Source organism: Sapajus apella, unplaced genomic scaffold, assembly GCF_009761245.1.
Source record: "Sapajus apella isolate SASKATOON/1434 unplaced genomic scaffold, GSC_monkey_1.0 scaffold24, whole genome shotgun sequence".
NCBI lineage: Eukaryota > Metazoa > Chordata > Mammalia > Primates > Cebidae > Sapajus > Sapajus apella.
This window is the reverse complement of record NW_022436964.1, coordinates 12,333,362-12,359,616: the sequence shown is the minus strand read 5'-3', so window position 1 is coordinate 12,359,616 and position 26,255 is coordinate 12,333,362. Positions and strand designations below refer to the sequence as shown.

The following is a 26,255-nucleotide window of genomic DNA, read 5'->3' as shown; positions in this document are numbered from 1 at the left end:
CTACTATGATGGGGGAAGGAAATTTGGTGGATTGCATCCTGAATTTTAAAATCTTAAAGCTTCTGCCCAGAATTGACATATCTTCTTTCCAATTACATTTTATTGGCCATAATCCATCATATGACCATGCCTGACTTCAGAGGGAGTAAGTGCAGTGTACATTTTAAATTTTTTTTTTTTTTTTTGAGACAGAGCCTCACTGTGTTGCCCAGGCTGGAGTGTAGCGGTGCCATCTTGGCTCACTGAAACCTCTGCTTCCCAGGTAGCTGGGATTACAGTCATGCACCACCATGCCTGGCTAGGGTTTTTTGTATTTTTAGTGAAGATGGGGTGTCATCAGGTTGGCCAGGCTGGTCTCAAACTCCTAGCTCAAGTGATCCACCCTCCTAGGCCTCCCAGAATGCTGGGATTACAGGTATGAACCATTGTGCCTGGCGAGAGTACATTTTTATCTTGTACCCAGAAAGAGGAGAGAATGGGAATAATCATGAACTACCCTCATGACTATCATGCTGATGGTAATGGTGGTTGTGGGATGGTGTGAGAATTTAAAGAAGGCTTCACTCCTGTCACTTTACTTTCTTATTGCTGTATAACAAACTGCTCCAAACTTAGGGGATGAAGATAACAAAAGTCATTTAATTTGCTCATGAAGTTGCATGAGCATGGCTAGGGCTGTGTAGAAACAGCTCCTCTCTATACCATGGGGCATCAGCTGGGACAGCTCAAAAACTGGGAGTGTCTCAAAGGCTGGGGGCTGTAATCAGCTGAATGCTTGCTCACTCCCATGCCCTCATGTCAGGCAGCTGGCCACAGACGGAGACCTCAGCTGTGACTGTCAGCTTGACCACCCACTCCCAGCCTCTACATGCGGCTATTTGGCTCCCTTACAGCATGGTGGCTGGGTTCCAAGGCAGAAAGTAAATGCTGCCAGTTTCTTAAAGTCTGTCTGCAAATTAGCACAGAATTCTTTCTACCATACTCTATTCATCAAGGAGTTATAGAGGCCAACTTTAAGGGGAAGAAAAATAGACCCCATGTTTCAATAGCAGGAAGATCAAAGAATGTGGGGGCCAGATAACTGCTTCCCAGGCAGGTGAAAGGATAGAAAAGCAAGATTTCTTTAGGTGGTGTTTGGGGAATGCGCATTTTGCATGAGTCAAGTCATGGAAACATCAGAGATGAATTCGTATAAGTTCTCTAGCTGGCCTCATAGCTGCTTACTCCTAGTGTTGACATCAACCTTATAAACTTGCTAGAGGCTCAGTGTGGGGAAACAAACAAAACCTCATGAAATGTTTTGATCCAATTAGAGAGTGTCTATCGAATGAATACATTGTATTTCACAAATGTGAACTATTCATATGATCTAAGTTTGTTCTGATTTAATTGTCTAAAATTATACTTAATTCATTCTCTTGCCAACAAATGAAATTATTGAAAAATTAGAAATATCACCACCAGTTTTCTTCTGTTAAATGTATATTTTTGTAATGATAGCTTAGTTTATCTCAGAGATTTAGTACACTGTGACATTCACTCTGTGTACTAAATTGGATTCATTTGCCTTTGAACCTCATGGTTCAGTTTAGACTTCAAAGCATGTGGGACTTGACCTGAGGCACGTTTTCAACAATCAGGTGCAGTTTATAAGGTTAAAGGTTAAGGAATAGCATAAATGGGCCATCCTTTTTCTGATTTTGAGGGGAGAATGACTACTAATACCCATGTGTGTTCTGTCTTTCTTGAGTCAATTCTAACAGCATTGGCTGTACGTTATAACGCCATACAATTTCACAGCCAAGAACAACTTTAAAGGTCATTTAGGTGGAACTTCTTCATTTTGCAGATGAGGAAACTGAGAATCAGAGACAAAGTGACCTCATGGCATTACAACTTACTATATCAAAAGAGGAAGCAAAGCTGGTGCAAATTGAGTGACCCACTGATGAACTGCAAGGTACCCACTCTTTCGCCTGTGTTTGGGCTGACGGAGAAGCAGCTTCTTAGCTTCTGCCATGCTGACTTCTCTTGTGATCTCTGTCCCAGCCCTTGGCTGCATTTCCTTCTTGTCCCCAGGTCTGCAACATTCCATCTGCCTCCTGATTATTTACTGACAGCTGCCTTTCCCCTCACCCTTTCTTCTCAGTTTTTTGAAAAATCCAACAGGGAGAAGCTTGGATTCAGATGATGGCATTTGAATTCAGCTCATGAAAAATTCTATAACAAGTGTATTTGACCGTTTGATCTCTGGCTTCTCCCGCACACTTGCCCTTTTTACTCTGACAGCCATAAGCTTCATTTCCTTGAAGCAGATTGCAATTTCAATGGAAAGGAAATAATTGTGTAGCTTTCAAGCTGAGTTCAGTTCTAAAAAGGACTGAGTGAAGCTCAGTCCCGGGCTACTGTAGAATCTTAGTCACTGAATCAGGCAGTGAAAGATCTCTCTCCAAGCTTCATGGTTATGATCTTGAGAAACACCACACCTAGGTTCAAATTCTAGCCATTCCATTTCCTACCTGTGTGATTTTGGCAAATATGCTTAAAACTCTCTAGACTCAGTTTTCTTCTTCTTCTTCTTTTTTTTTTTTTTGATGGAGTCTGGCTCTGTTGCTAGGTTGGAGTGCAGTGGCATGATCTTGGCTCACTGCAATCTCCACCTCCCTGGTTCAAGCAATTCTCCTGCCTCAGCCTCCCAGGTAGCTGAGACTATAGGCGTGCACCACCACGCCCAGCTAATTTTTGCATTTTTTTTTTTTTTTTTGGTAGAGACAGGGTTTCACCATGTTGGCCAGGATGGTTTTGATCTTTTGACCTCATGATCCACCCGCCTTGACCTCCCAAAGTGCTGGGATTACAGGTGTGAGCCACCACGCCCAGCCTCAGTTTCCTCTTCTATAAAATGGGAACACTAATTAATGCTCACCTTGAAAGATTGTTCAGTCATTCAATACATATTTGTTGGGTGCCTCCTGTGTGTCAAACTGTTTCAGTCCACAGTCCAGTGAGGAAGACAGACATGAACCCAAGAGTCACCGAAAAGATATAACATTACACCTGTGGTGAGTCACAAAGGAGAGGTATATGAGAAAGTGTGTGAGAGTATACAACAGGTGAGGGCATTATATAATTTGTTGTTGCAAACAGGACATTTTTGAGAGTGAAAGAGGGTGCTGTTAATTGCGCTGGAACAACAAGCATGAGTCAGGACTTCCTGGGCAATATTTCTTCCCTACCCCAGTCTTACCCACCCTTACTATAAGAGGGAAGGTTGGGAAAGACTTCCCTGGGAAAGGGAAGAAGAAACTGAGATCTACGGAGTAAGTGAGGATCCCTAGGCAAAAAGCAGAAGAGAGTATATTAGGCCAAGAGAGCAAACAGCCGTGCAAGACGCTAAGGCAGGACGGGGCATGGAGCCTGCAGAGGACAGAGGGAAGATCAGTGGGATGAAGATGGGAGGCATGTGTGGCTTTGAAGATAAGGCCCTTGCTAGGTGGCCCACCTAGGGTTTGCCCCATAGGTGTTAAGAAATGTAGGCTATATCAAGGTGAATTTAAAGTAGAGGTAGCCAGGCATGGTGGCTCATGCTTGTAATCCCGGGATTTTGGGGGGCTGAGGTGGGTGGGTCACAGGAGGTCAGGAGTTGGAGACCAGCCTGGCCGATATGGTGAAACCCTGTCTCTACTAAAAATACAAAAATTAGCTAGGACTGGTGGTGGGTGCTTGTAAGCCCAGCTACTCAGGAAGCTGAGGTAGGAAAATCATTTGAACCCAGGAGGCAGAGGTTACAGTGAACTGAGATTGCACCACTGCACTCCAGCTTAGGTGACACAGTCAGACTCTGTCTCAAAAAAAAAAAGGCCAGACATGATGGCTCACGCCTATAATCCCAGCACTTTGAGAGGCTAAGGTGGGTGGATCACTTGAGGTGAGGAATTCAAGACCAGCTTGGACAAGATGGCGAAACCCTGTCTCTCCTAAAAATACAAAGAAATTAGCTGGGCGTGGTGGTGCATACCTGTAATCCCAGCTACTCCAGAGGCTGAAGCATGAGAGTCACTTGAACCTGGGAGGTGGAGGTTGCAGTGAGATGAGATCGCATCACTGCACTCCAGCCTGGGTGATAGAGTGAGACTCTGTCTCAGTAAATAAGTAAGTTAAGTAAGAGGAATTCCAAGGCCAGACTTGCAGCTTTAAAGATCAGTCTGGCTGCAAGGTAGAATGGATTAGCATTGAGTAGTAGTTCTGGCCTTCGCCTTCCAAAGGAAACTTTTGACAATATCAAAGCCTGGGCGTCACCCACAGAAATCCTGATTTAATTAGTTTAGTTTGGCTCCCTAGGTTATAAAGTGTGCCAGGATTGAGATTCACTGTAGAAGAGGTGTGAATATGGGACAGAATAATTTATAAGGCTATGGCAGTAGCCCAGGTAAGAAGTGTTGGAATAGGTTCATGGCAGTAGATTTCTAATGCAGTGGTTCTCAAACTGCAGTGGATTTCAGAATCCCCTGGAAGGCTTATTTATTTATTAGAGATGGTCTTGCACTGTTGCCTAGGCTAGAGTTCAGTGGTACAATCATCGCTCACTGCAGCCTTGATCAGCTTTCATCTCCTAGGCTCATGCAATCCTGCCACTTCATCTTCCTGAGTAGCTGGGTCTACAGGCATGCACCACCATGGCTATTTTTTGTTCATTTGTTTTTTTAATAGAGACAAGATCTCTGTTGCTCAGGCTGGTCTCAAATTCCTGGGATAAAGCAATCCTCTCTCCTTTGCCTCCCAAAGTGCTGGGATTATAGGTGTGAGCCACTGCACCTGGCCATGGAAACTTTTTTTTTTTTTTTTGAGATGAAGTCTCCCTCTGTTGCCCAGGCTGGTGTGCAGTGGCGCCGGCTTAGCTCACTGCAGCCTCCATCTCCCAGGTTCAAGCGATTCTCCTGCCTCAACCTCCTGAGTAGCCAGGATTACAGGCCCGTACTACCATGCCCAGCTAATATTTTGTATTTTTAGTAGATACGGGGTTTCACCATGTTGGCCAACCTGGTCTTGAACTCCTGACCTTGTGATCCACCCTTGATTTAGTAGTCATGGGTGGGGCCTGAGAATTTGCATTTCTGACAAATTACCTAGAGGTGCTAGTTGCTAGTTTAGAGATCACACGTGGCATCTAGTGGGTAGTAGTCAGGGATGCTGCTGAATATCAGACAGTCCTTTTGCTAATCACTCTTCGCGAAGAAAACCATCAGATGTGGTGGATAACACATCAACAAGATTTGGTAGTAGATTGTCTATGGCGCTAGGGCTAAAGGACAACTCCAGGATTCTTACAGTTTTCAACTAAATGACAAGTGGCACTATTCATTGACATTCAGGAGATAGTCATTCAGACCTGAAGATGGTGAATTCAAAGCTGCACATGTATTTGAGGGTTACCTTTGAAACAACTAAGTGGATATATCAAGCAGGGACACACATGTGGAACTTGGGAGGGAAAATCATTACATGTATAATCTTGGGGATCATTAAACCCAGGGACTTATCAATGGCATCAATCAATTCTCTTTTCTTTTGTTCTTAAGTTTGGTGTCAAAACTCTGGCCTCTTTTTCTTGGTCCTGCCCACAGGCCATGATCTTTCAGCCTCAGCACCTTGCTGCGAGCCCTCCCTGGGAGGCTGCCTCTCCCTCCTCCTTCAGCTTTTACCTCCTGCTCCTCCTTTGGGTCCCACCTCTGAGGCTTGGTCACGTGCGGCATTAACAAGCAGGCACCTGTGTTTCCTTCTGAAGCACAAATAAGAGCTATGATTACATATCTGTGGGATTATTTGCTAAATGGCCATCGATCCTGCCAGATTCTAAGTTGCCTGCAGTGATTGGAGAACCCACTGTTGCATCCCCACTGATCAGCTCAATGTCTTACATTTATGGAACCGTTAAAGACAGCTGTTAGATGTCCAGTGGGTCAGTTAAGGAGATGGTGGTTGTTAAAACTGTGATAAGTTCTCAGGAAGAGGGAGAAGCAGTTACCTTTGTGAAGCAGTTGTTGAGATTTATTTAGTAATGATATTTAATTTCCTGGGATAGTGGGTGTGTGAGCCAGCAACAGCGCCATCTGGTGGAAGCAAGCGATGCAACAACTATTATCTTGAGGTCTAGGCTCAGGGTTGTTAAAATAGTATTGTGCTGGGAGAAAAGATTCATTTTTTTAAGGTAAAAATATGGATAAAATTCATTAGAAAGAAGATAGAATTTCTTTTGAGACACTTAGTTGGAAAAATTGGATAATTATTGAAAATAGTGTTCAGTTTTCAAAGAAGAGAGAAATCTTCAAGTCACTGTAATTAAGAGTTTATTAAAAGAACACATGGTATGAGGAAGTTCGAGATCTCCACCCAAAACCAGCATCTCAGAAAACAGAAACAGGCAACAATCTGGTGGAGTGTGGTGGCTCATGCCTACAATCCCAGCACTTTGGGAGCGCATAGTGTGGAAGGATCGTTTGAAGCTAGGAGTTTGAGAACAGCCTGGACAACATAGCGAGACCCTCATTTCTATGAAAAAAAAAAAAAAATAGGAAAAGGAAAGTAAAAATGGAAACAGGCAAAAACCTAGGCTTCTCGGAAACTGGTGGCTATTTTGGAACTGACTGGCCAACCAGGATATTGCTCATCTCTGGCTGGTTGCGTTGCAGCCTCGTTGGTGGCAGGTACAGACGTCAGTCACTTTCTCCTTTGTTGCTCTTCCATCAAGGGCCCCCTTCTCCTGCCCAGGCACTGTGTTACTAATACGGTGATGGGAGAGGCAGGGGCTGCATCTATGACAGCGGGGAGGCATGAGAGTATACTCATCATTTTGCTGTTTTTGTTAGTTTGTTTCTAATTTCTATTGTTGGGGAGAAAGATAAATTCTTCCCTACCCTCTTGGGATCTTCACCTGGGTCTAAGAATTAAATCACTATAAGACAGCTTAACAGGAGAAAAATATACGAGTTTTATTGATTTTTACGTGTACGTGGAGACCCTCAGGAGACAGCAGAAGACCTAAAGAAATGGACAAAGCAGAAAGCTTTAATGCTTTTTAGACAAACCATAAATTCACGAAGAACTGACAAGACAAAGTGGTTAGGGCCAGTGGCAGTAAATTGTAGAAATTCACTAGGGAGGTGTAAAGAGAGAGGAAGATAAGGGATAGTTTAGTAAGTTTATTTGTACAGCTCCATTGCAGCATCAATTCTCAGTCAGTGGTGATGAGTTATTTTCTTATTCTGGTACAGGGAATGTACCTTTCTCAAAGAAATATTTATGGCTTATGACAGGTAGGAGAGGGCAGATCACATAGCTCTTTCCTGCATCTGCTGTTTCTCAAGTGACTTTAGCTCAAAGTAAGTGACATGCCGTATCGGCAGATTTTGGGGTGGCATGGCCTGTTTCGCTATGATAATAGGAAACAAATCTGACTTTTTAACTCTGAATTAGAAAACACAAACTTTGACTATGTCTCACAATTTATGTGACTGATTTCATAACTTTCATATCTCTTTCATATTTTCTCATATTTTCCTCGTAAATCTTCCCCTGGAATGTTGGGGAAATTTTGAAATGACTTGGGGGCATGCTATAATTTGAAAAGGAGAGAGATATACTCTCCAATTCTCTCCCTGCCTGCCTCAGTATATGCAGCTCTCCTCTGCTGCTCCTTCTTTTTTTTTTTTGAAATGGAATCTCACTCTGTCACCCAGGCTTGAGTGCAATGGCACAATCTTGGCTCACTGTAACCTCTGACTCCTAGACTCAAGTGATTCTCCTGCCTCAGCCTCCCAAGTAGCTGGGATTACAGGTTCGTGCCACCATGCCTGGCTGATTGTTGTATTTTTAGTGGAGACGAGGTTTCACCATATTGGCCAGGCTGGACTCAAAATCCTGACCTTGTGATCCACCTGCCTTGCCTCCCAAAGTGCTGGGATTATAGGTGTCAGCCACTGCACCCGACCAACTCTCAACTCTTAGTAGCTTAAGACAATAAGGATTTATTTCTTGCTCTTACTACTTGTCCATCCGTATCACCTTCCCTCCAGGACCCAGTTTAACGGAGCACACATAGAAAGAGGTGCTTGTCACTAGGGCCAAAAGAACAATGGCTCTGGAAGGTTTTTCATGAGCAATTCAGTGTTCCAGTCTTGGAGCAATACATCTTATTGCTACTGTTAAATCTATGGCCAGAACTAATCATGTTGTCCCACTCACCACAAAACCATATGCAACCCCTCTTTCCTGTGCTCAGGAAAGAGGAATGGGAAGTATTTGGTGAACAGAAATAATGACTTCAACAATTGGGACTGTCAGTTCACAGTTGCAATTGAAAAAGAAAAGAAGACAGAGAAACAGAAAAAGAACAACTGAAAGTACTTGCTTTCTCATCCATGAAAAAATTTAATCAAAGCCTCTTAATGTAAGTCTACACCAAAGAAGTCCTGATAAGGAATTGTACATGCTGTTCTTTGTGAAAGCCAATGGTTGCTTTGGGCTTCTTTTTTTTTTTTTTTGAGACGGAGTTTCCCTTTTGTTGCCCAGGCTAGAGTGCAATGGCACGATCTCAGCTCACCACAACCTCTGCCTCCCGAGTTCAAGCAATTCTCCTGCCTCAGCCTTCCAAGTAGCTGGGATTACAAGCATGTGCTACCATGCCCGGCTAATTTTGTATTTTTTAGAGACAGGGTTTCTCCATGTTGGTCAGGCTGGTCTCGAACTCCCGACCTCAGGTGATCCACCTGCCTTGGCCTCAGTGTGCTGGGATTACAGGCATGAGCCACTGTGCTCGGCCTGCTTTAGGTTTCTTATAGCAGTAAAGAGTATATCAGTAAGCCTCCATGGCATTCAAATGTTGAAGGCTTTCATCCTCCCTTGAAGAAAATACATAACTAACTAAAGAAATAAAAAAGAAGGGAAAAAGAACAAGAAAAATAACCACTAGCGTTTCTGAAAAGTGGTTGTGAGATACTTGACTGTCAGTGCCTTTAAATATGTACCATGAAAACCTCAGACTCCTGTCTCGTTTTGTGATGGTGTGGAAGGTACACTGGCTACCACCAACCCTTGTAAATATCTGCGGATTTGAATTTCACAAACTGAATCCTAGACTGCTGAAGCCTTTGCTGCTAACATCAAAGAGCTGAGGCAACTACCACCAAACCACATGTGGGAGACTTTTTAGATGAGGAGATAGGAAATTCCTAATAAGAAAAGTTTTTTTATAAAAGGCTAAGACTGGCTCTTTAGAGAAGCAGATTTTATGTGTGTAATGGTGCAAAGTCCTAGCCACTAAGATTTCTCCACTCACAGAAAAGAAAGAATGATGGTGGTTCTGTTCACATAGGGCATGAAACACGCCCTTGCCAAGCGGGTCAGCAGGGCACAGGGACTGAGTTACTCCTGATAGCGCAGATTGGCTCCGATCTACTCAATTCTGTGGAGTCACAGTGCCCTACGACAGATTTCAGTTTCTGGAAAAGGAAGGGCCACCTTCAGGGTACCTGCTGTTCACCTTCTCTTGGATTAAGGTTGAAGAGCAAGTGGCCATTTGGGTGGGTGCTGGCATGAGGTGTTGCTAACTACCTACATGTCAGCTCCAGGAAATGGCAGCATTTCCCATGCTTCTTACCCTGGGCCCTGAGTAGGAATAAAAGTTAGCGATTCTTAGGGGCATGCTGAGAGCTAGCAACAATACCTCTCACAAATCTCTCCCCCAGACGTAAGGGGTCCCCCATGCCTTTGATGTACTTGGGAGCTGTGCTGTGTGTGTTCTGTTTGGCTCCCCAGTGGAGGGTAATAACAATAACAACAGTGTAATAATACAACCCAGATGTCAGCACAGATCCTCTGTTTTCTGTCTTCCCTGAGATTCCTATATCTCCTCGGGGATCACTGTCGGTTCAGGCCTGGCTCCTGGTTTCTGCTTGTGGGAAAACTCTGTATTCTCACCATAACCTCACATCTCCTATGCCAGTTCCCTCCTCTGTGCCCCATGCTTAACCAAATGCCATACTCATCCCCTTTTCTTTGAATTATATGAAAAAAAAAAAAAAAACCCTCCTGGGGCCTTTATGTATAACAGTCTTCACTGCACATTTGAGAACACAGATGGGGGTTTATATCCTAGCAGAGCAGATATTGTCAATGGAAAATGGAAACAAAACAAAACACAAAACTCAGTCTTCAGCCACCACGGTGTAGCTTGGTTATCGTCTTTTGCTCTCTCGTTTACTTCTGGAGTCCCCCCACATACCCTCATAAATGGATATAGACACTACATCAATCTATTTACATATCCAAGAGCAAACTAACAAGCTCTTGCTCTGACAGCCCATCGACTCGGGGTCTCATCCCTTCCTGCCTACAAGTCTCTGTGACTGAAAGGGGCCCATACAGAGACTAATTTTCCCAGGGATGTAAATGATGTCCTTCTCCTGTTCTTTTACCTTGGGAGGCAGATTTGATTATGGTCAGCTTTGATTCAAAGCAAAGTTTGTTTTTTTTTCCTCCATTAGGAGAATAATAATGTAACTGAATGTTGTGAGGTGCTGATTGTTCTCTGCTTCACAATAGTATCACTTATTACTGATATCTTTTTCTGCCCCCAGAGGTTGCTGAAGAATGTAGCATATACAGTGGACACAGAGCCCTGATAATACAATTACTAAATTCTCCAAGGTCGAAGCCTTGGTCTTAGGTTATGTGATTCCTGATCCTTGCTTTCTGCCTGCTAGGAAGGCCCAACTAATTTCATAATCTTTGTCAGTAAACCATATTAAAGGGGGTGCCAGAAGAGAAGAAGATGATGTCTTTTGAGAAAATGCCAAAATCATATTGTGAAAATCCTTCCTGCTATTCTTCCTGTGGGAGGGGAAGGACTTTGGACTTGTTTCTGTCCTTTTCCCGTACATTTGAGGATGTCAGAACCGTCTGTTCCCTCATCTATACATGGTTAGATGCTGACAATGACCTCTTGTCTTAAAATTGATTACTATTAGACCAGCAGAGTGCTATTAATCAAGCAAGCAGGAACTTGTAGGAAAGGCATGGCTTAACTAGGACAGGGAATGCCAGGGAGAAACCTGCATTTCCCATTATTATTTTTTTCTTTTTTTGAGGCACAGTTTTACCCTGTCGCCCAGGCTGGAGTACAATGGTGCGATCTCAGCTCACTGCAACTTCCGCCTCCCTGGTTCAAGCGATTCTCGTGCCTCAGCCTCATGAGTTGCTGGGATTACAGGCATGTGCCACTATGCCCAGCTAATTTTTGTATTATTAGTAGAGATGGAGTTTCACCATGCTGGCCAGGGTCAGTCTCAAACTCCTGGCCTCAGGTTATCCACCCACTTTGGCCTCCCAAAGTGCTGGGATTACAGGCATGAGACACCACCACCCTCGGCCATTTCCCACTATTTTGTTGATAAAGACATTTGGATTTCCCTGCATTAGGCAGATGTGGAAGAAGATGGAAGGGGTGAAAGCCTTCCTGTCAATATCTCCCAAAAGGCCTGGCCAGTGGGTGAGCGGATCTCAGTTACAAAAGACTATTGGTCGAAATTTCTAAGAAAAGGCCTGGGGAGGAGATACCAGAAGACTAAGTTGAAGCTGGATTTTCATATCACAGACTGTATAGAGAAAGACTCTCTCAGGACCACCAGTGAGCCAAAGAATGCAGTCCAGCACTTGGATGCTTGCCACACGTTGGAGACCAAGGGCCCTGCCATGTTGGCAGAGGAGAAGAAGGAGCAACCACCAGAAAGGGGATGTCAGAGTTGCTGTCAGCAGTTTGTGGTTTCCCTAATAAGTTAATGTTGCCCCTCTCTCTCTTACCCATTGACTGAAGCTTTAGGGGTAGGCACAGGTTAGAGAATTGGAGAGGAGAAAGGGAGCAGGCAACAGTGAGAAACTAGATCTTGCCTTTAGTAACATGCTGGAAACAGTTCATTCTTGAGAATTTTTTAATTTTGTCAACTTCTTAAATTTTTGAGACAGGGTCTCACTCTGTTGCCCAGGCTGAGTGAAACCAAAGCTCACTGTAGCCTTTACCACCTCGGCCCAAGAAATCCTCCCACCTCAGCCTCCTGAGTAGCTAGGACTACAGGTGTGTGCCACCACACCCGGCTAAATTTTATGTAGAGACCAGGTCTCACTCTGTTGCCCAGGCTGGTCTCAAACTCCTGAACACAAGCAATCCACCTGCTTTGGCCTCCCAAAGTGCTGAGATTGCAGGAGTGAGCCACCTCACCTAGCCCATTCTTGGCAATTTTGTCAGTTGTTGATAGGCTGAGTCAGCCAGGGTGGGAGTATTCAATATGGCACTCCATGCACAATGGGAATCAGCAAATGCTCCAAACTGGGGCCTTTTAATTGTTTCTCTCCCAGAGAGCTGGTTTAAAGCACACCACTGCTTTCTCTCCACCCAAGCATTTGCTCTTAGGAGATAGTAAGAGCCTGAGGTAGCAACTCATCAACTGTTTTAATAACCAAACGGAATTGAAACAGTTTAACATTAGGCTGAAATATAACTAGGGAATTCTTCTCCTCACCAAGAAAAGGGAGGTCAACAAAACAAAATTGTTTCAGTTGTGAGAAAAATACTATTCTATACTTTTACTTTGGTGGATTGCTATGCCTCTACTATGGATTGAATTGTGTCTCCCAATTCAAAAGATATGTTGAAGTCTAACTCCTAGACTCTAAGACTGTATTTGGGAATGCAGTCTTTACAGAGATAATAAAATTAAAATTAAGTCATTAGGCCCTGATTCAATATAACTTGTGTCCTTACAAAAGGAGAAACTTGAATACAGAGACAGAGACACACCAAGGGAAGATGATTTAAAGACATATGAAGAAAATATGTCATATGACTGAGTGATGCATCTATAAATCAAGGAATGCAAAAGGTTGCCAGCAACCTCCAGGCACTAGGACAGACTGGAAGATGCTCCTTTAGAGTATCAGAGAAAACGTGGCCCTGCTAACTTTGATCTTGAACTTCTAGTCTCCAGAAATGTGAGACAATACGTTTCTGTTGCTTTACGCTAGTTCTTGGCACTTGTTATTGGCTGTTCTAGGAAGCAAATATGGCCTCCAAAATCCAAAATCCAATTATAATATACATATCATCATATCACTGGCTATTATTTATAATGTGTGTGGTGTGTGCCAAGTGCCTTGGTTTTTTTTTTTGTTTTGATTTTTTTTTTTTTTTTTGGAGTTGGAGTCTTGCTTTGTTGCCCAGGCCGAAGTGCAATGGCGTGATCTTGGCTCATGCAACTTTCGCCTCTTGGGTTCAAGTGATTCTCCCACCTCAGCCTCCCGAGAAGTTGGGGTTTCAGACACCTGCACACATGCCCGGCTAATTTTTGTATTTTTTATTGAGATGGAGTTTCACCATATTGGCCAGGCTGACCTCAGGTGATCCTTCCACTTTAGCCTCCCAAACTGTTGAGATTACAGGTGTGAGCTGTCACGCCTGGCAGTGCCTTGTTTTCATCATGGGACTTCATCTTTAAAGAAGCCCTGATCAAGACCATCCTGGTCAACATGGTGAAACCCCGTCTCTACTAAAACTACAAAAAATTAGCTGGGCATGGTGGCGCGTGCCTGTAGTCCCAGCTACTCAGGAGGCTGAGGCAGGAGAATTGCCTGAACCCAGGAGGTGGAGGTTGCGGTGAGCCGAGATCGCGCCATTGCACTCCAGCCTGGATAACCAGAGCGAAACTCCGTCTCAATAGAAAAAAAAAAAAAGAAGCCCTGTAAGGATGAAGCTTTCATTGGTGTTTGGAAGAGAGCATCATAAAAGCTTGCAGGGAAACAGCAGCCTCGGACAACTCAGAATGAGTAATGGGGAACTGTCAATAGATTTCTCAAGGCAGGCCTTGAAGAATTATCATTCTGTCCATTCCCATGCAGGACTCTAAATTCACTAAAAAACTGGAAATGTATCTTTTGGCCTAAGGGAGACGACAGTAGATAGGGAGATGATCATGGGCAACTCAACAAACAAGATAATCTCAGGGAATTTGCAATTGATACAGGGTGGTGTAACTCTTAGGCGGTGAGTACTCCCAGCAGAAACGGGCTTAGATACATAGCTGGCTGGATGTTCTAGCTACCGCGGGCCAAATGCTTCTGGCTAAATGGTTTAGCAAGAATAAGAAATCAGGGGCACAGAGCAGAACCAAGCGGAGAAAGAAAAGTATTCTAAAAAGCCAGTCAGAGAGGTTGTGAAATGGTAGCGGGGCTGTGAGGAGAGTCACATGGAGGGTGGGGGGTTGTGATGAGCAAATTTTTGTCATAATTCTTGAATGCAGAGGCCAGGAGGATTACTCAGCAGGCCAACAAATACAGGGTCGGCTGCTTCTAATCTGCTATACCCAGCTTATTTTGCTTTGACTTAAGTCTTGAAGCTCTAGAGCTCATGACTTAAAACCTGGATAAAGGTCAAGGGTTTCAGTTCAATGCCAACTTTTGGGGTCAAAGTATCTGAAGTGAAAAGAGAGTTTTCATGGCTGCCGGAAGACAGTGGCAACAGCAAGCGTGTTCTGTCTTGGACAGTATTCTGTTATAATGAGGATGACGTCGGAACCTTGGAAGTGGCAGAACTTATTCTCAAAGTTGAAAGATTTGGTCTTTATATGGATGGAGAGGTTCTAGGTGATTACTGTGTTTTCCTCAGTTGATCTCTGATTCCTCAATAAATCTCACATTTTAGACCCATGAAAAGTCATTATTTATTTACTGTCTCTTTTATGCTGTGCTTTATGTGAACTGCTGGGGACATAAAAACAAAAATGCACTTTTAAAAATTATTTATTTATTTATTTATTTTTTAGGCTGGGCATGGTGGTTCATGCCTGTAATCGCAGCACTTTGGGAAGCCAAGGTGGGTGGATCACCTGAGGTCAGGAATTTGAGACCAGCCTGGTTAATGCGGTGAAATCCCCGTCTCTACTAAAAATACAAAAAATTAGGTGGGTGTGGCAGCAGACGCCTGTAATTCCAGTTGTTCGGGAGGCTGAGGCAGGAGAATCGCTTGAACCTCGGAGATAGATGTTGTAGTAAGCCGAGATCGCACCATTGCACTCCAGCCTGGGCAACAAGAGCCAAACTCTACGTTAAAAAAAAAAACAAAACAAAGGAAAATGGGCACTTTTTGCTGTCAGTAAAAGTTAAGCAAAAGTCTTGTTGAGAGACTGATATTTAAATAACTATTTTAATGCAATGTAAAAATTACTACAAGAGGTATGAATATAGTGCTCAGAAAGCTTAGAGGAAGGAGAAACCAACTCCTTAGTGATGGGAAATGGGCTGTCAAGGAAGGCTTCATGGAGGTTATGTGATTGTAGGGTAAGGGCCCATGTAGTGGGTTGACGGGGCCCTCATGTGCCAGGTGGAAGGAAGCCATTTGAGTCTTTTCAGCTGTGCGATAGCATGATTACGTGTGCACTTTAGAAAAATCTCTATGGCAGCAATGTGGAGGATGAAGTGACAAAAATAGACACTTTGGTTCATTTTGTTCTAAATGGCAACTTTACCTTTAACTGTGTACACAGCTTACTGACTATACTCAAGCTACCAAATACACATTTGGAAATCCTATGTCACATGCTGATACCAGCTTTGTCACTGATTCAGCATACACCTATCCTCTGGTGTGACGGGATTGTGTATAGAAACAGGTAAGACTGATGAATACTAGGCTGTGTTCAAGTGTGCAGTCTCATGATTGCCACCAATACTGTGGGCTCTCCCTCTTTTAGATGAGTTTTTCTATTATATCTTTGACTTTACAAAATACATTAACACAATTTCATTATAGATATCTTGGAACATAGTTGGTATTAAGCATTCTTCTGTATGGCAAAATGAAAAATAAGATGGTAAGAGTTACCCTACAAAAATCTAATGTTCTCAAGTTACCATTGAAATTCTTTTTCTAGTAATTTAGAAAAAAGTTCCCATTTTCTTGGAGAAATAAGCCAATTAAAGAAAAAATTTGAGGCCGGGCGCGGTGGCTCAAGCCTGTAATCCCAGCACTTTGGGAGGCCGAGGCGGGGGGATCACGAGGTCAAGAGATCGAGACCATCCTGGTCAACATGGTGAAACCCCGTCTCTACTAAAAATACAAAACATTAGCTGGGCATGGTGGCGTGTGCCTGTAATCCCAGCTACTCAGGAGGCTGAGGTTGCGGTGAGCCGAGATCGCGCCATTGCACTCCAGCCTGGGTAACATGAGTGAAACTCCGTCTCAAAAAAAAAAAAAAAAAGAAAAAATTTGAAATTAAAAAAAAAGTTTTTAATGATGAATTGTATTAAAATTTATTTCCTGTTTTACCCTATATTCTATAAGCATGATTCTCGAACATCATTCAGTGTATACCAGAATCACTGTGTGTTCCACCCCCAGAGTTTCTGATTCAGTTCATAGAATCTGAGAATTGGCATTTCTGACAAGTTCCCAGGGGATGCTGAGGCTGCTGGTCCAGGGATCATACTCTGAGAACTATTGTTCTGAAATAATAACAGTTTATTTTTGTTGGGCACTTTCTGTATTTTGTGTTCCAAATACAGGCTGAGTATCCCTTATCCAAAATGTTTGGGGCAAGCTGGGTGCAGTGGGTTATTCCTGTAATCTCAGCACTCTAGAAGGCTGGGGCAGAAGGATTGCTTGAGACCAGGAGATTGGGACCAGCCTAGGCAACATAGCAAGACCCTGTGTCTACACAAACACACACAAAAGTTGCCAGGCATGGCAGCATATGCCTATAGTCCCAGCCTGGTGAAACCCTGACTCTGCTAAAAACACACAAACTAGCCAGGTGCGATGGTGGGCACCTATAATCCAGCTACTCAGGATGCTGATGCAGGAGAATCACTTGAACTCGAGAGGTGGATGTTGCAGTGAGCCAAAATCGTGCCACTGCACTCCAGCCTGGGTGACAAAGGTAGATTAAAAAAAAAAAAAACTGAATGCAATATTGACATGCTAAGGTTCTCTACAGAGATAAGCCTTCAGAACAGAGAAATCTGTCTGACTTAACACATCCATGCAAAAAATGCTGTGTGTGTGTGTGTGTGTGTGTGTGTGTGTGTGTGTGTGTTTGTGTGTGTGTAGTGGGGAGAGAGAAGGAATAAGTTAGTGTGCTGGACATTACACTCTATGGTTATGGGTAGGGAGAGTAGAACAGGCAGAGAGCCAGAAAATGAAACAATAAAAAAGCCTTGATGTGTCGTCGGGCATGAAGTTGTAGTTTGGGCCTTCAGTGACTCCAGCAATGAGTTAATAATCCAATAAAGTATGTGTCCATTTGAGATGCTCAGAGGCCAAAGCACTTGAAACAAAGTGATTTACATGACCAATTTCCCCTGAGTCAGGATCGTATTCCTGTTTTCCAAGATGCCTTAAATATTTATCAGAGCCATCTGTACTATTGAAAAAATAATCTCCGCAAAGCTCTCAAGACCACCTCCATAAACACTACTGTAAATGGCATTAAAATAAAATGAAAAGAAAATGATCTATAGTGGGTGGTAATCTAGCCTTCCTCCTACCACCTCCCAAAACAAAAAGCCATAAACTGAATAGTAGATGCTCTTTATTTTTGTTATGAGTCAGCAGGTTTGGCAATTTTTCTAAAGTCAGAAATATTCACTGGGCATGAAGTACATTTCTATCTAAAAATACAAATGTTTTTTCAAAGAACAACATTCATCTCAGAACAAGGCAATGTTAGTCACAAAACACACCAACAAAATGTTCTCAGGGTTCCAAAGTCTCTGAATAGGTGTCACACTTGGGAAATAAAAATTCACCAATAGGGGCTGGGTGTGGTGGCTCACTCCTATAATCCCAACACTGGAAGGCCAAGGCGGGTGGATCACCTGAGGTCAGGAGTTCGAGACCCACCTGGCCAACATGATGAAACTCTGTCTCTACTAAAAATACAAAAATTAGCTAAGCATAATGACACATGCCTGTAGTCCCAGCTACTCAGGAGGCTGAGGCAGAACTGCTTGAACCTGGGAGGTGGAGGCTGCAGTGAGCTGAGATCGCACCACTGCACCCCAGCCTGGGTGAGAGAGCAAGATCCTATCTCCAAAAAAAAAAAATTCACCAAGACGAGAATCACAGCAAGTCATTTGCATATCAAATCTGGGTTCAATTCTTGCCCACCGCTAATTGGCTGAGTGACCTGGAGTGTGTTGTCTTACTTTCTCAAGTCTCACTTTCTTCATTTGTAATAATATGATACTAAAAACACCTGTGTCCTAGCATTGCCATGACGATTAAAAGAGCTACTAGAAGTGAGTCCAGGATGAGCACCTTTAATCCAAACATCTGAAATTCTCCAAAATCTGCAGTTTTTTGAGTACTGACCTGACACAACAGTAGAAAATTCAGTCTTCTGGCTGGAGACTTTATTTCTTGCCATGTGGGCTTCTCCACAGGCTATCTAGATTACCTCATGACATAGCAGCTAGCTTCCCCAAAAGCATGGGGTGGGGGTTGGGGATGGGATAAGAGATAGGGAACCCAAGACAAAACACACAGTCTTCTTATAACTTAGGTTTAGAAATAATATATTAGTACCTCTGCCACGTTCTATTGGTCCACTAACCCTGGTAAAACATAGGAGTGAACCGTACAGGGGGAAATGGGGTCATTGGTGGTCTTTGAGGCTGGCCACGGTAATTAGGTAAAAATAAAAATTCAGGCTGCAGAAAGTTACATACTTATGTTACTTAAAATATTTTAACCAATTAGTGAAAAATGACTTTTAAGTATTTTTAGCTATGTAATAACTGAGTAGGAATTATTTTTTCTTAGATTGAGTTATATTTACTATAAAGATACTTAAATTTCTTTGTCACACACATTTATAAATACTGCAAATATTAGTGACTGATGGTCTATTCCTCTAAATAAAAAGCACCAAGAGTTAGTATAGTAGTTGACTCCAGCCTCTGGTGCTAGACTGCCTGGGTTTGAATATTTACTTTGTCATTTACAAGTTGTAACAACTCGAACAAGTTGTTCAATCTATCTGTTTCCTAGTTTTCTCATATGTCAAATGGGAGAAACAAATAACATCTGCTTCATATGGTTGTTATGAAGACTAAGCAGGTATATATATATATATGTGTGTGTGTGTGTGTGTGTGTGTGTGTGTGTGTGTGTGTGTGTGTGTGTGTATTTATATATCTATCTGGCAAAGAGGTTATGATAAAAGAATATGAATTGTTTCCTCTTCTTCTTATCCTCCAGAACATGGTGCAATGCTCAATACATTGTAGGTACTCAACAAATGTTTTTGTGTGATCCCTAAACATTGTCGGTAAGGAATTTACAATGGAGTTTACAATAAAAGGTGGTAGATGGTAGGTACCATGGAAGCATTACAAACAGATGACCATGTGAATTAGAAAGAAGCACCTGTTGATTTCTTTGTCATGAAACGTGGTTGTATTTGAGCTAAAGCTTAGAGCTAATGAAGAGTATCAGTATGTCAAAATTATTATTTTAGGCCAGGCATGGTGGCTCACATGTGTAATCCCAGCACTTTGGGAGGCTGAGGTGAGAGATTACTGGAGTCCAGGAGTTCAAGATGAGGCTGGGCAAGATGGTGAGACCCTGTCTTGACCAAAAAAAAAAGATTATTATTCTCACAATAGGAAACAATATAAGCAAAAGTCCCCTCTTTTCCCCACAATGGAGCTGGAGCATGGCGTATGAGAAGGAGAGTCAGGGGGAGCAAGAATGAAGGGATTGGGTTGGTACCAGTAATTTGAAATAATTTTAACATCAGACTACATGGTTTGGACTTCATCGTGGTCACTACAGAGGTTTTTAACAACAAAGATAATGTCTTAGGAAGATTAATCTGATCCAATTGTGAAAAGCAAAAGTAAATTGAGATGCAGGGATCAGGCTTGGCTTGATTCAGGATTCAAATAAAATCCCCAAGATCCATATGTCAGGTCTGCTTTCTTTGTGTGGCTCTACCTGTGGCTCCATAAGAAGCACAGAAAAAAGAGAAATGGTCTGCTAAACAGAAATAGTGGAAAAGCTTCATTCCCAGAAAATATCTTCTTGCATCTCATTGGCCTGAGTTCAGTCATGTTCCTATTCTTCAACCAATTATCATGTCCAGCATTTGAAATGGCTGCTTGGATTTAGGCACTGTAATAACACTGATACCACACCTAGAGAAAGAAACAGATGAATTTCAGTCAAATTCCATTCTACTACTTTAAGGTTTCATGTCTAGATGGCTGGAGAGTAAGTGTTGCAGGCCCGGTGTGGTGGCTTTTGCCTGTAATCCTAGCACTTTGGGAGGCTGAGGTGGGTGAATCACTTGAGGACAGGAGTTCGAGACCAGCCTGGCCAACATGACAAAAGCCTATGTTTACTAACAATACAATAAATAGCCAGGCATGGTGGTGCATGCCTGTAATCCAAGCAACTTGGGAAGCTGAGGCAGGAGATTCACTTGAATCTGGGAAGTGGAAGTTGCAGTGAGCTGAGGTGGCACCACTACACTCCAGCCTAGATGACAGAGTGGGACTCCATCCCCCCCACCAAAAAAAACAGAGTAAGTTTTGCAATTAGTAGAAATGCCTATAATGTTTATTTAGTGATGATATGCATGGTTCAGTCCTTTAATTATACTGTGGTTTAAATGCGAATTTAAAATAACTCAAATACAGCTATTTTTTTCTCACATCATAGGGAGAATACAAAGTCCCTCAGTAATCATTCTTTAAATAGATATTTTTCTTCTTCTTTCATCTACTGCCTTCACCAATGCAATTACTTTCTCTAACAGTTTTTTTCTCCAAATAAAAACAAAACCACCACCACCAAAAACAAAAATCTCAAGTACCTGCTAACTCTGATCTTTCTCATCTGCTAATATTCTCTTCTTCCCTCACTCCTCTCCTCTTTTCTTCCTTTCCTCCTTCCCCATCTCTCCATCTCACCTCCCTCTCCCTGCCTCCCTTTCTTTCTACCTTTTCCTCTTCTATTGCCCTTCCTTCCTTCCTTCCTTTTCCTCTTTCCTTCCTTCCTTTTTTCCTCCATCTCTCCCTCCCTCTCCCCCTCCCCCCCATTCCTTCTTTCCTATTTTTTTTTTTTTTGTATTAAAAATCCCTCAAACTGGCTGGGCATGGTGGCTTATGCCTGTAATCCCAGGACTTTGGGAGGCCGAGGTGGGCAGATCACTTGAGGTCAGGAGTTCAAGACCAGCCTGGACAGTATGGTGAAACCCCATCTCTACTAAAAATACAAAAATTAGCCGTGCATGGTGGCATCACACCTGTGGTGCCAGCTACTTGGGAGGCTGAGGTGGGATAATCACTTGGACCCAGGAGGTGGAGGTTGCAGTGAGTGCCAGTGCACTCCAGCCTGGGTGACAGAGTAAGACTCTGACTCAAAACAACAGCAACAACAAAAACAAACTGACAATGCAGGACTTCCCTGAAAGACAGAGGAAAGGAAAAGACTAAGGGCAGTTATTCCAAAACTCATTTTAATAGGTAGGCAGGGAAAAAATTGGGAATCTTTATACATCAATAATATTATTCTCATAATACTTGGAAATCATGACTAGCTCTTGCTCTTTTTCAACATCTAATTATTATCATTTCCACATCCAATTCAAGCACTTCCTTTGTACATGCCTTTTTTTTTCCTTTGCCTGAAATATTATTTCCTTCCATCAAATTAACTTCTCTGCCCACCTGGTGACCCTCTCTTCTTCAAACCTTACTCATCAAGAAGACTTCCCTAGCAACAGGGAAGGCTCTGCCACCAACCCCGCCTTTATGCTCTCTGGGCTACCTCTTGGCCTTGTACATTTCTATTAAGTTGTAACTTTTCATTTTTGTTACACGTCTATTTACTCTACTTCTCAGTGAACTATTTGAGACCAGGATGCCATTTTGCATACCTAGCAGAACATGTAGCACGTAGTAGACATTTCATAAATCCTTAGTGATTGAATAAATCAATGATGAATAAAATTTTTAGAAATTTCATTTTGTATTTGAGTTGGAGATTTTAAACTTGATTTTGAAAATACTGGATTAGAGCTTGAAAGAAGACTATATTAGTCAGGGTTCTCAAGAGAAATAGAATCAATAAAGATATATACATTTATTATATAATTCATTATAAGAAGTTGGCTCACATGATTGTGGAGGCTGGCAAGTCTCAAGACCTATACTTGGCAACCTAGAGACCCAGGAGAGCCAACGGTGTAGTCCAGGCTCAGTCCAAAGGTCTAAGAACCAGGTGAGCCAATGTATAGTTCTAGTGTGACCATCTGCAGGCTCCAGACACAAGAAAAACCCAGTGTTTCAGTTCAAGTCTGAGGTCAGGAAAGACCAGGGTCCCAGCTCATATGCAGTCAGACAGAAGGAATTCTTTCTTACTCAGCCTTTTTGTTCTATTCAGGCTTTCAGCAGATTGGTTGAGGCCCACCCACAATCTGCTTTACCCAGTCTACTGATTTAGATGTTAATCTCATCCAGAAACACCCTCACAGACACACCTAGAATAATGTTTGACCAAATATCTGGGCACCCTGTTACCCAGTCAAGTGGATGCATAAAATTAAATGTCATCAAGACTAAAGCCTGTAGATAAAGATCTGATTGGTAGCACCTCACTGAGGAGAGAGCTAATGCTGTAATAATGTCCCTGAAGCCCAGGAGAAAAAGGCTAGAAAATACAGGATCTGGGATGTTTCCTTAGAACCCTTGCCTGAAGGCGAAGGAGATGAGGAAGTAAATTTTCTCATACAGAGTGATGGCATTGAGCTAGATAATTTTGAAGATCCTTCCAGTTCTAAAACATCTGTTATCTCCCTTCTTTGGGGTTTCAAGACCGGGTAAATGGAAATACTAAGAGAATTGGATGATGTAAGAAGATTTTGGAAGGGAACAATGCCTTGTTATATACCAGCTGTATGGAAACTACTTATTTGTAAGATTTAAAATTTTACATATATTCCTTCAGGAAATCTTTTTACAAGTTGCAGCTTTACTTGTATTATGGGAAACATGATTTATTATTAGGTTCTTTGGAGAAATTTCCTTCCTTCAATTAGAAGCACCTATGAAGGTTATGAAGAAGAGTTGGTCAAAGAACTATAAGAAGATCATAGAATATACGGCACTATAGAAGCCAAAGGAAGAGGTAAATCAAGAGGCAAGAAATGATGGAAAAGTGTTTTGCTACAGAGAGGTAAAGGTTGATAAGGCTTAAGGAAAAGGCCATCGAATTTGGTGATTAGGATATTAAGAGCAAGTTTCAGCTAAGTCATGGGAAACTGAGCATCAGTTAGGTCCCTGTTGTTTGATATTATAACATTGTGGTGAATTTAGTAAATAGAGTCTTCTAAAATGGTCTCTTAGTGCTTCGCAGCTTGAGGGCATGAGCAGAGAGGGTGGGGGCGGGAGGAATGGGGAACATGTCTGTGGCTGAGAGTTGAAGGCTTGAATGGTAAGAATAGGCCTGAGGATTGTGGTTTGTGACAGCATTAAAATATCTGAACATGGGATTTTGTTTTAGAAAGGATACAAATGAAGTTAAAAACCAGAAGAGGGTCTAGGGTGGGATTTTCAAGCTCCCTTTGTTGGAGTCTTGTATCGTAGATTAGAGAAAAGACACCACCTAGTGCTGATCTCAAGATCTTCTTCTGTTAAACATCACAGCACATTTAGTTTGACCAGTTTCATGTATTAGGGCTCTATGTGGCTATCTTCTGTCTTGCTCCATCCCCACTGCCACTCTCCTTCTTTCTCCATGCTGCATTATGATCCGGGAGGCTGACCTATATGGACCACATCAGTGGGCTGCTTTGCCCTCCTGCCTCTGTTTGGATTTTGCCTTTGGGGAACACTAGCATGAGATTGGAGGGAGGGAGAATAGAAGGCAAGGTATAATCTGCTGTGACCTATAGGGTCATCTGGGCCCTTTCCCCTTCAGGCCTACAGTTGGTAATAATGCCCAGTTTTCTTAGGCCCTTGAAATTTCTCTATACCCTGCTATACCTGTGCAATTGCCTACATACTTTACCCAGCGTATGCTTTATTTCTTCAAATTACCCAAGTTGAATATTCCATCTGGACCCTTTGACAAAGTTTTGTGTAATCTTTTATTATAAAAAATGATCATCACTTAAAAAAATCTTTGAAACCAGTAAACTGAGATGGAGGTTGTCAAACTTCTGGGTCATACAATCTGTGTTACCACCACTCAACTCTGCTATCTCAGTGAGAAAACAGCCATAGATGTTAAGTAAGTGAATGACTGCAGCTATGTTTCAATAAAACTTTATTTACAAAAACAGGCAGTGAGCTTTGCTTTTGACCTGTGGGCTATACTTGAAAGACCAATGATCTAGGATGTGAAGTTTTCCATTTACTCTATGAGAGTGGTTCTCAATCTGGGATAATTTAGCTCCTTAAGGGACATTTGGTAATGTAAGACATTTTTGGTAGTCGCAGCTGGAGGAGGAGTGCTACTGGCATCTAGTAGATAAAATCCAGGGATACTGCTAAACATAGTTCAATGCACAAGACAGCCCCCACAACAAAAATTACCCTGCCCAAAATGTCAATAGTGCTGAGGTTGAAAAATGCTGGTCTTGAAGATGTTAAGGAGATTGTCGGTTTGTTCATCATATCACTGTGGCTTGGCAAAAAGAATCACAGAGTTAATTTTGTAACTATTAAGGATGGTTAGGAGCTGAGTTTTTTCTAGTTCTTATTTGAAAATTATTTTATAGTACTTTTTATAAAAAGTGGTATAAATTATGTTTATTCAGAAATGTGATGGACCTTTTTTTTTTTTTAACAAGGAGTTTCACTCTTGTTGCCCCGGCCGGAGTGCAGTGGCACCATCTTGGCTCACTGCAACCTCTGCCTCCTGGGTTCAAGTGATTCTCCTGCCTCAGCATCCTGAGTAGCTGGGACTACAGGTGTTTGCTGCCACGTTTGGCTAATATTTGTACGTTTAGAAGAGACGAAGTTTCACCATGTTGGCCAGGCTAGTCTTGAACTGCTGACCTCAGATGATCCACCCACCTCAGCTTCCCAAAGTGCTAGGATTATAAGAGTAAGCCAACGCTCTCAGCCCAGAACTGTGATGGTTTCTTCAGCAATTTTGTCACCCCTGTAGTCATTAGTCATATTAATCCATCTTAACTTAGTCTTTTTGACCCCTGATTATCTTTTGGGTGGGCAGTGAAAGTATTCATACCTCTTTTAGCAAAAAACTATGACTTCTTGGATTTCCTTTGCTTGCTGATTAAGAGGAAGGACTATCTGGTGAAAGACTCAGATTTGGCTCAGTGGAATGAATGTGAGAATGGTATGAGTGCGGATGGTAGGTGCTGTGGGGGTTGGGGACGGGTGGCTGACCCCCCCCACAAATAAGAATACTGAAAAGTGTGTGTGTGTGTGTGTTGAGGGAGGAGTGGAACTGGTATGACTAGACAGGGTTAGTGAAGATCTCAGGAACTGAGAGAGACTGGGGACATTTTACCAATGGCAAGAAGGAGGAAGGAAGACAGCTGGGAAAATTAGTGATTGGAAAAGGTAGGCTGGGTAGTGTGCCCGAGAGCTAGTCCTTTTCATTGTATTCTTCTGGGGCTCTGTGTTTAAAACTGGATACTTTAACATTTCGGAATAAGAAGGAGAGGAATAGATGGTAACTGATGTGGTTTATTGTACTATGAGTTTTAAATGAACCTATATATTAGCCTAAAACTATTGAACCTGAGCAGAACTGCAACGTTAGTATTCCTGAACTGAACTGATATTTCCTTTGGCTAATGTCTTTGTTCAATGACCAGCGACCATGACGCTCCCCACTGCCACCCCACACTGTTCGTTTGTGTCCAGTTTGAAGAACAGTGACACATGGAGGTCTGTGTCTGAATGACGTCATAATTTTGATCAGCTGGAAAGCCTGGCAGTGGCCTTGAAGAGACGCTTAACTCTTGGAAAGTACTTCTTTTTTGCAACCAAAGCTATTAAGTTTAAAGGTCCATAAAGACGAGATAAACAGTCATAAAGGCCTTTTGAAATTCATATGCAGTGTGTTAAGTGGATTTAATTGCTGTTAGTTAAATGTGGTGATGTTAAAGCAATGTCTATACACTGGCAAAAATCCGATCATCAACTGCTTAATGAGGGACAAAAGTCTTGAGGAA

General features: G+C 42.5%; 1 protein-coding gene across 1 annotated transcript in view; it reads left to right on the top strand.

Annotated features, from left to right (window-relative positions):
• The first annotated feature begins 368 nt into the window (after positions 1-368).
• Positions 369-26,255, top strand: part of TMC1 (transmembrane channel like 1) — a 238,850-nt gene continuing 212,963 nt past the window's right edge. Inside the window, exon 1 of the mRNA XM_032290923.1 lies at positions 369-1,960. The gene's annotated coding sequence lies outside the window, so the exon portion shown is untranslated. The remainder of the gene's footprint in view (positions 1,961-26,255) is intronic.